Consider the following 8,860-nt stretch of genomic DNA (forward strand, 5'->3'; position numbering starts at 1 on the left):
AGTGCAGGGCCCTATGCTCTTTAGACACCCAGAGGTCATACTGCATGTGGCCTCCTTCCTTGTCCCCTCCCCCACTGTCTTCCAGTACTGGACTTTGTGAACCTCTGAGAAGCCCTGGGAAAAGCCTGTGATTGGATCAGCTCCTAGGATGCATGTAGAGCCCAAGGGCAGCTAGGTCTAGGAGAGCCACCCAAGACAAAACCCAGCTTATCTAAGGCCTAAAAAGGAGTGAGACTTAGTGTTTTGTTGCTTTTGCCTGTGTTTGTTTGTTTGTGTGTAACTTGCTTAAACGGATACTGTGTGTGACCCTGGTAGATATCAAAATGTTGGATTCTTCTGTGTTAAGCAAGGCAGGAGAGCTCTTACAGCACCAGAAGGACAGGCTCACCTTCTACAAGCAGGATGGCGGATCTCAAAGAACATTTCTAAGTTCCACATGGCTTGCCCCAGAGACCTCAAATGGAAGTGTGGGAGCCCCCGCCCCAGAACAAGCACAAAGAATTGCAGACTCCAAGATGACAGAGCTCCTCTAGGGCAGAAGACAGGGAGGACTAGCAGGGAGATGACAGACTTGACAACTGCAGGGCCCACCATGGCAGTAGGAGGACTCCTAGTTCCACACCCCACGTCCCCCCAACTGCTGCCAGGGGAACCATCTTTCCTCACATGGAAAGGGTGCTTTGTGACTGACCATCTTAGGATGAAGACTCATCCCAAAGACTGAATTTTTTTTGCTTATATTTTTGTTTTGTTTTGCTTTGTTTTCAAGACAGTGTCTCCCGCATCTTGGGCTAGCCTTGACCTACATATGCAGTTGAGAATGACCTTGAGCCCTCCCCTCCATGAACCCCCCTGAGGGCTGGTTTGCAAGGTTTGTAACACCACACCTCGTTTATTCAAGGCTGGGGGTGAGGGGAAGGGTGGGGGGGAGAAGGCAGATGAGAACCCAGGCAAGCATCCAAACAAGTAAGCTTCATTTCTAGTCGCAACTCTTCATCTTCTTTAAGTTTTGGTGTGTGTGTGTGTGTGTGTGTGTGTGTGTGTGTGTGTGTGTGTGTGTGTGTGTGTGTGTGTTTTCACCTGTGGAAGTCGGAGGACAATCTTCGGCTGTCATTTCTCTTCCCACTGTGGGATCAAGGAATGGACTTCAGGTTGTCAGGAATGCACAGTAAGTGCCTTCACACTCTGAGCCATCTTGCCGGCCCTCAATTTTTCTCTTTCTTAGTGGTGGTCTTTGAAGCACAAAAAGGTGTTTTTTTTTATTCAGCTTCTTTTATTTATAGAAAACATCTTTGCTCAGGAGTCATTAAACTTTCTGGGATCCCCTTCTGTGTTGTCTGGTGGGTATTTCCCTCTTTTCTGTCCCAGCATTGAGCTGGCTTCTCGTCTTTTTATTGTGCGATTCTCAAAGTCTCCTTTATCTCTTTCCTCCTTTTGTCTCTGTTTCCCTCCATCCTCATCTTCCCTGTTTTCAGTTGAAGCACGTCGCTTTTCTTTGTGCAAAGGTGTGTTTGTGTGGGTGTGCATGTGTGTCAGCTATGCGTGTGTGCGTGTGGATTCATGTCATAGCCACGGATCGATGTTGGGTGCTGTTTCTCAGGAGCTGTCTTAGTGTCCTTTACCCTAATAAAGCAACTGAGTGGGGAAAGGGTTTGTTTACTGTAGCTCACAATTCAGGTGATAGTCCACCCTAGCAGGGAGGTCAAGGTGGCAGATACTTAAAATCAGTTGGTCACATCACACCCACGGCCAAGAGCAGACAGAGACAAATCTGCCCATGCTTAGTTATGCTTAAAATCCTCTCTGCTTGTAAAATCCTCTCTGCTTGTAAAGTACAAGATCCCCTTCCTAGGGAATGGTACCACCTACAGTGGGCTACAGGTCTTCCCACATCAATCACCTAAGACACTCCCCTGTGAACACATCCACAGGCCAACCTGATCTACTCAAGTGTCTCACTGAGACTCTCTGTTAAGTTTGATGGGAAAAGCCAGGCATGATGGTACCTACTCCCAATACTTGGGAGATGAAGGGAGGAGGATAAGAAATTCAAGGCCCTCTTGGCTACTTTTCAAGTTCAAAGCTAGCCTAGGCTGCATTAGACACGGTCCATGCCCCCATCCATAGAAACAAAGTTTAATGGAAAGCAAGACTCTCAGGTGGTAGACTTTCTAAATGCCCGGTACTGCACTGTTCCCTCCTAGGAACAGTGTTCTTGGTGGAGAGCTGGGTTTTCCAGCACCGTAATGTGACAGGTGCCACAGCAGGGGAGAAGACAGGTGTTACCCACTGGGCATTTTTAGGCACAAGTCTCTGAGCTTGCAAGGGGAAGACCTGCTGTCCCCTTAAATGGCTGTGAGCACAGTTTCAAGGGGTTTGTTGTTTCTTGTTCCTAACAAGGGCTTTCACACACACACACACACACACACAGAGAGAGAGAGAGAGAGAGAGAGAGAGAGAGAGATCCAAAATCAAATACAAGAGTCATGATGAGTCATTTCCACAGTGCCCTATAGTCAACTTTGCTCTTAATAAGTTACCTCAGAATGTCAGCCTCCCCGGTCCACGCCCGGGAGCTTTGCAGTCTGACATTTTAGGGCATGTGACTTAGGAAGAGGCAGGATCCGAAGAAAACAGGCAGGTCTCAGGGACGTGCGGCTCTCTGCATGTGATAGCATCTCTCTGTGTGAGCATGCACATGTTCCCAGGAAGACTCCGTGGCTTCCGAGTTCATAGCCATTCTCGTTTTAGAAGAGATCCCTTGTGCTTCAGAAGGGAAGCCTTCCATCCACTCTCTCGCCGCCTGCTTGTGCTTATTGGTCAAGGGTGACCCCACTGTGCTCCCTGGCAGAGGGCTTGTCACAATCCCTGTAAGGGATGGAGATGTAGCTTAGCTGGTAGAGTGTTCACGAAGCACACACAAGCTGCCATTTCATCCCCAGCACCTCACGAATGTCACCAAGGTGTGGCTGTGCAGGCTTGTTCCTACTGGGCATCAGGAGGTGGATGCTGAGGAGTGCTAGAACCCCAAGGTAACCCTCAGTGATGTGGCGACTTGAGCGAAGTCTATGATACCCTGTCTCAAGACAATGAATTTTAAAAGTTCAAAAAATTTAAATGGTGTCCATCACTGTTTCCAACTAAAATTTATATTCAAGCAAACAAACACATGCATAAAACATCTCATTTAGTCTAACCCGATTTATAAAAGGAGAAAATGAGGCCATGTGACTTTGCTGTAGAGATAGGACTTGAATCCAGAATCTTGACTTTTTTTTTTTAATGTGAGTACACTGTCGCTGGGCATTGGATTTCATTGGAGATGATTGTGAGTCACCATGTGGGATCTGGGACTTGAACTCAGGACCTTTGGAAGAGCTGTCTGTGCTCTTAACCGCTGAGCCATCTCTCCAGCCCCTCCCCCAGAATCTTGACTTTTGACCTAATTCCCTCCCCATCTTTGACCCTCTAACCTTGGGATGCACCAGCTTTGTAAAAGACAAAAGGTCATCTAGAAGGGTAACCCTCTCAGGTCAAGCACCAGATGGTCTGCTCCCTGTGGTAGCAAATTGGAGAATCTCACGAAAGATCATTTTTTTTTGTGCCTGCTTGTTTGTGACTCTGTGTGTGTGTGTGTGTGTGTGTGTGTGTGCGTGCGCACAAGAGCACATGTGGTTTATGCAGGTGCTCATGGATATGTGTGCACGTCGAGGGTGAAGGCCCACAATGAGTGTCTTTCTCAGTCTCTCACCTTATTTGAGATGGAGTCTCTTCCTGAACCCAGAGTTTACTGACTTGGCTAGATTGGATGAGCAGCAAATCATAGAGATCCTCCTGTCTCTGCATCCCTGATGCTAGGGCTTCAGGTACAAGGCTCCCCCCATGCCTCCAAGCCTCCAACCCTCCATCCCTCCATGCCTGGCTACTACATGAATACTGGAGATCAAACTCTGGCCCTCACACTAACGGGCGCACGCTTTACCGGCTGAGCCCGTGCACTTTCAAGATCACGTTCCCACAGGCCCCATTCCCTTAGCTGTTTCAAGTGTATTCGTTAAATTCTTTTACAGTTTTTATTTACATTCATTTAATTTCTTGTATACTTTTTTGTTATTGGTCATTTAAAAATTTTTTTTCTTTTAAAGGGGAAAAAACCTTGTTTTCTTTTTTTCCTTTTTCTTTCTACTGTTATTCTTCAGATGTTTTAGTGTGGTAAGGCATTCACACAGAAGAGTGCAGCCTCCCACTCAGAATGCTCTTTAGACAGACTTCGAGTACTTTTTCTCACCCAGTCTGAAGCCCTGGAACCTTCTAGAGCCCTAGATCCCATTAAGAAAGCCATTCTGCGAAGATCAGTTAAAACCAGCAACATTCATATTTTATCCCTGAGAACTCCCCGGACTCCTCCCAGATCCTCCCTACCTACTCAGCTTCCCTTTCTTTAATTCCCTGGAGCTTCTGTCCCCCACCCCCACCCCAACCCTCCACCCCCACAACCCTCTCCATCCCCCACCCCCCACACACACCGTCTCCAGGAAGGAGAGGCTATTTGCCTGTCTGAGCAGGATTTAGGTAGGCAGGGGTCTCAGTGAGATAGACAGAGATGATACAACAAAGCCCCTGCGTGGAGCACTCCTGTGCTGGGCTCCACGGTCTTTGAGCCTGCCTCAGCTTGTCCTGAGACACCTAGAATGTTCCCTGGGGCCTTACAGCTGTAAGATGAGGAGTTAAATAAAGGGCTTTTCTGTCCCCAAGCGATAGAACCCAGCCTTGAACCAGGGCCATCTCTGTGCGGATAGCCCCACTTCTGATGCCATCAACCCTTCTGGCTGTTGGGGTACCCACTGCGACCTTAGCACAGTGCTCACTTCGATGCTCCTGTGCTCCAACCTTTGCCCTACTTAGAGGAGGGTGTGTTATCAGGTCCACAGCCAAGGGCTTCGGGACTAGAGCAAAGGTTCTTCGTGGCCTGATTTTTCAACCAAGGTGAGCCAGTTGCTTTCCCTGTGAAAGTGTGGACTCTGGCCTCATACATCAGGTAAACAACCACACTGAGCCCTGCTTCCCCCACCCCTTGGTTTGTTATGCAACTCTGAACTCCAGGCCCATTCGATTGCTAGACCTGGGGGGGGGGGGGGGAGTTAGGACAACACGTGAAGAAGGGAGCTCAGGAGAACCTGCGCAGATGAAGACACAGTCAGTCATCTACCTCTGCACATAAACTGAAGAGCTGGTCTTTCTGCTGCATGGGTTGGGATAACAACACTGGCCCGTGTTAGAACAGGCAGGAAGTGCGAGCTTTGGGAACTGGGAGAGAGTCAGACCTAGCCTGGGGCTCCCCACCTTTTCCCAGACTCACTTTCTAGTATCTTCTCCCTGCTCCTCATCTTGGCTTTCCTTGCCTTCTTCCCCCTTCTCTGCCCATGCTGGCCCCACTGGTCGCTGAATGCTCTCCCAATGTAAACAGACTCTCATCCCCGGGGGCTCCGCTTTCCCAAGCTCTTGGGCTTTAAGTGAGGTATCCTCCTGTCCCCTGTGTGCCTGTGTGCCTCCCCTTGGTGAGGCTGTGTCATCTGGCCCCACGGTCAGCCTCTGTGTTGGATAAGCAGTTACTGAGGTACAGTACTCCTTTCTCAGAAGATGGGGTGCCCAGCAGCTGTCTGATGAAAACCTGGGTTCAACAGAGGACAGTGGCAATACATACATGAATTAGGGGGACACGCCTGGTGTTCATCAGGATCCATCTGCCTAGAGGATTCCTATAGAGTGTGGCTTGAGCCTTCAGGAGCTCCTAGGTGGACTGCACACCACAGCCGCCCTGAGACATCCATTCTCAGAGGGTCTAAGAGTCTTAAAGCCTGGAAATAGCCTCAGCTCTGAACTTGGCAGTGCCTTAAGGAAGGGCTAGGGGCTGGTGTCCAAGCCAGGGGCATCTAAAGGAGCTAGAGGGCAGCTGAGGGGGACACTGGAAGGCTCTGGGCCTAGCAGCTCAGGTGCTGATGGGTCCCTGTCACCTCTTAAACTCTGTTTCTTGTCAGGTGCCGTTGGCCTACAGCCAGATTCTGGCTGCCCTGCAGTGAGTAGTCTCACCTGCCTCCCAGTTGGAAGACAGCCAGAAGACACACAGGGACTGGGGTAGCCAAGAGTCCCAGCCAGCCTGCCCATGGCTGTCTACTGTGTTTCTGTTTCACTTGAGGACCACAGGTGTGGTGACGTGAGGTATCAGAAGGGCTGGGATTCTGTGAGTTACTCAAAGGCTATGGACTGTTGATGAAGACTCTCACTCGTGGTTCTTGAGGATACACACATCCTGACTTGCCCATCCTGTATCTTTGAGATTTCAGCTTACCTATGAGTTCCTCTTTGAGTCTCTGGGGCCACACTGCCAATCTGAGGTCCAAGCTGAGACCTTACAGCTTTCTCGCTTCTTAGGCTGGTGGCATGCTCACCTACGAAAGGGGTCAGGTGACTCAGATCCGTGGATAGTTGGGAGGACTTCATGAGGTCGTAGCTACAGCTGACACCATGGGCTTTTCATGGGGTGATGGTGTCAGAGGACTCTCAAACCAGAAAGCATTGCGAAGGTCCTCTATCCTGGCCACTTGGCCTGCCAGCAACCCCACTGGCTTGCCTATTCTAGCCAGGTCTCTCTTCGATGTCAGCTCTGTTCTTGCTTTAAAAGGATTTCTCTGCCCTGCCTGTGGGCATACGGAGAACCAGAGCTGGCTGATTGGGTGTGTATCCTGCACTGTGAGGACCACTGAAGACTTAATGACACTTGGCCACTTGGCGGGATTGACATTGCACCTAGCAACAGGTCCTGGGCCTTGGACATTGTGTGTCCTTAGTGCTAGGGAGATGCAGTGCTCAGCTGCCCTGCCACCACAGTTCTGCCTGGCTACCTGCTTTTTTGGGTCTCCCAGCCGGCTTATAGCATTCCCCACCGCCTGCCACACACCCCACATTCCCTGGGAATTCTTCCTACTAGGGCCCAGCTCCCGGCCCCTCCCCCTACTCTATCTCTTTCAGCCTCTCAGAGACTTGAACCTTGAACTATTACTCACGTGGAGACAGAGCAGAGGCGCTCTGGGGTGTGGCCATGCTTGCTTCTTTTACAATCATCTCCAGATAGGTAGCTAGAGTTGCCCCAGAAACACCTTAATTCTTTCCTGGGGTGAATGCTCAGTGACTTAGGAGCTCCCAGCGAGCCCTACGTCTTCCAAAGTTTAGATTTTATTTTTATATTTATCACTTCTTCCCTTTTATTTATTGTTATTTAATATATTTTATTTATTCTTCTCCCATATATTACATTCTGACTGAGGTGGCCTCCTCTCCTCTCAGCTAGCCCCACCTTCATCTGCCATCCCTCCATTTCTCTTCAGAAAAGGGCAGGCCTCCCCTGGGTATCAACCAGCCCTGGCCTATCAAGTTGCAGTGAGACCAGGATTTCCTCTCCTATTAAGGGTTCATGAGGCAGCCTAGTAGGAAGAAAGGGTCCTAAAAGCAGGCAACAGAATCAGAGACACCAAGCTTGTATCTCAAGAGTCATATTACAGGCTGGAGAGATGACTCACGGATAAGACCACCGCCTGCTCTTCCAGGGGTCCTGAGTTCAAATCCCAGCAACCACATGGTGGCTCACAACCATCTGTAATGGGATCCGATGCCCTCTTCTGGTGTGTGTCTGAAGACAACTACACTATACTCATATACATAAATACATCTTTAAAAAAAATTGAGTCATGTTGTCTCACATATCAGCAGTGTCTTTCTATGATTAGAACATTTTTTTTAAAAAAAGAGTCATATCACTTAGCTTCTGAACATTTTTAGTGAAATGTTTTAACGTAAAATAATCTTTTTTTTAAAGATTTTGTTTATGTATATGAATACACTGTAGCTGTCTTCAGACACACCAGAAGAGGAAATCGGATCCCTGTTACAGATGGTTGTGAGCCACCATGTGGTTCCTGGGATTTGAACTCAGGACCTCTGGAAGAGCAGTCAGTGCTCTTAACCTCTGAGCCATCTCTCCAGCCCGTAAAATAATCTTATACAGCATAATTTTGATCATGTTTTCATCCTCAGTTCCTCCCAGATCCTTTTGAGTTCCTCACCTACCTGATTTTGTGTTTTTTCTTTTCTCTTTCAAAACACAAAACCCCAAGAATAAAAAGCAAGAAATGCACGCGCACACTCTTGCGTGCATACACACAAGAAAACCACCAATAAGTAAAAGAAAAAACAAATAACATGAGAAACCCTGCAGACACACTGAGTTCATGTTGTGCACTCCTGTGCACGGCACCTGCCCTGCAGTTAAGTTGATCTGTGCAGTGAGAGGCCACTGAAGAAAGGTGATTCTCCGTCTGCCAGCAGGTGTCAATCTCGGAGAGCTCCCGGGTTATGGAGTTTCTGGGTTAGGGGTGGGAGGCCATGTTCACTCCCCCCACCCCGTCTGTCTTACCCTATGTGGGTCTCGTGTTTGCTGCGTGGTCTGGGCTCATGTGGGCATCAGTGCTGTTGTGTCTGGAGGACATGAAGACACATCCGTAACCTCCGACTCTTATATTTCTACCTCCTCTCCTGAATACGTCCCTGAGCCTTGAGGGGAAGGGTTTAACAAAAGCATCCCATGTAGGACTGAGTGCTTAAACGTCGCTTGCTCTCTGCACATTGTCTACGTGTGGCTCTCCATGTTAATTCCAATTTATTGTAAGAAAGGGCTTCTCTGACGAGTCTGAGTGGGACACAGATCGACGTGGTAGAGCGACAGGCTGCAAGGCGTTATGTTATTGCTACGTTCCTTTAGTGGAATAATAGTATTAGGCTTCCCTTAGGCCCCTGACCTAGCTAG

This window comes from Rattus norvegicus, chromosome 8, assembly GCF_021556685.1.
Source record: "Rattus norvegicus strain SHRSP/BbbUtx chromosome 8, alternate assembly SHRSP_T2T, whole genome shotgun sequence".
In the NCBI taxonomy this organism is placed as follows: domain Eukaryota; kingdom Metazoa; phylum Chordata; class Mammalia; order Rodentia; family Muridae; genus Rattus; species Rattus norvegicus.